Source organism: Schistocerca americana, chromosome 2 (genome assembly GCF_021461395.2).
Source record: "Schistocerca americana isolate TAMUIC-IGC-003095 chromosome 2, iqSchAmer2.1, whole genome shotgun sequence".
Taxonomy (NCBI): Eukaryota; Metazoa; Arthropoda; class Insecta; order Orthoptera; family Acrididae; genus Schistocerca; species Schistocerca americana.
Window position 1 is genome coordinate 807,270,062 of NC_060120.1, and position 1,371 is coordinate 807,271,432.

At 46.0% G+C, this 1,371-nt stretch overlaps 1 pseudogene; it reads left to right on the forward strand.

Annotated features, from left to right (window-relative positions):
- The first annotated feature begins 822 nt into the window (after positions 1–822).
- On the forward strand, positions 823–940 carry LOC124596988 (annotated as a pseudogene).
- The last annotated feature ends 431 nt before the right edge of the window (positions 941–1,371 follow it).

Here is a 1,371-nt window from a genome sequence, read left to right on the forward strand (position 1 = left end):
GTCAGATGATATGTCCCAGACTCATACACTCTATACCCCAACGTAAACAGTCGTTTTGTTGCCATTTCTGCTAATGAGTTTAGAAATTCTGATGGGGTGTTATCTATTCCTTCTGCCTTATTTGATCTTGAATCCTCTATCACATCAGGCAGCTCTTCCCCTCATAGAGGCTTCAGTGTATTCTTTCCACCTATCCGCTCTGTCCTCTGCATTTAACATTGGAATTCCCGTTGTAGTCTTAATGTTACCACCCGTGCTTTTAATTTCACCAGAGGTTGTTTTAACTTTCCTATATGCTGAATCAGTCTTTCCGACAATCAGTTCTTTTTCAATTTCTTCATATTTTTCATGCTGCCATTTCGTCTTAGCTTCCCTGCGCTTTCTATTTATTACATTCCTCAGCGACTCGTGTTTCTGTATTCCTGAATTTCATCTAACATTTTTGTAGTTCCTTCTGTCCTCGCTTAGCTTAAGTACTACTTCTGTTACCCGTGGTTTCGTCGCAGTTACCGTCTTTGTACCTATGTTTTCATTTCCAACTTCTGTGACTGCCCTTCTCAGAGACGTCCACTTCTCTTCCACAGTACTGCCTACCGAGCTATTCCTTATTACTGTATCTATAGCCCTATAGAACTTCAAGAGCATCCCCTCATTCCTTAGCACTTCCGTAACCCGCTTATTTGAGTGTTGATTCTTCGTGAGTAATCTCTTAAACTTCAGCCTACTCTTTATCACTACTACATTGTGATCTGCGTCTATATCTGCTCCTGGGTACGCCCTAAAATCCAGTATCTTATTTCGGAATCTCTGTCTAACAATGGGGGCAACGGCCTTGCCGCAGTGGATACACCGGTTCCCGTGAGATCACCGAAGTTAAGCGCTGTCGGGCGTGGTCGGCGCTTGGATGGGTGACCAACCAGGCCGCCATGCGCTGTTGCCATTTTTCGGGGTGCACTCAGCCTCGTGATGCCAATTGAGCAGCTACTCGACCGAATTGTAGCGCCTTCGGTCAAGAATACCATCATAACGACCGGGAGAGCGGTGTGCTGACCCCACGCCCCTCCTATCCGCATCCTCTTCTGAGGATGACACGGTGGTCGGATGGTCCCGGTAGGCCACTCGTGGCCTGAAGGCGGAGTGACGGAGTGCTGTTTGACCATGACGCAATTTAACTGAAATCTTCCCGTATCATTCGGCCATTTCCAAGTATACCTCCTCCTCTCGTGATTCTTGAACAGAATATTCGCTATTTTGAGGTGAAATTTACTACAGAACTCATTTAGTCTTTCTCCTCTCTCATTCCTTGTCCCAAGCCCATATTCTCCTGTAACCTTTTCTTCTACTCCTTCCTCTGCAACTGTGTTCCAGTCC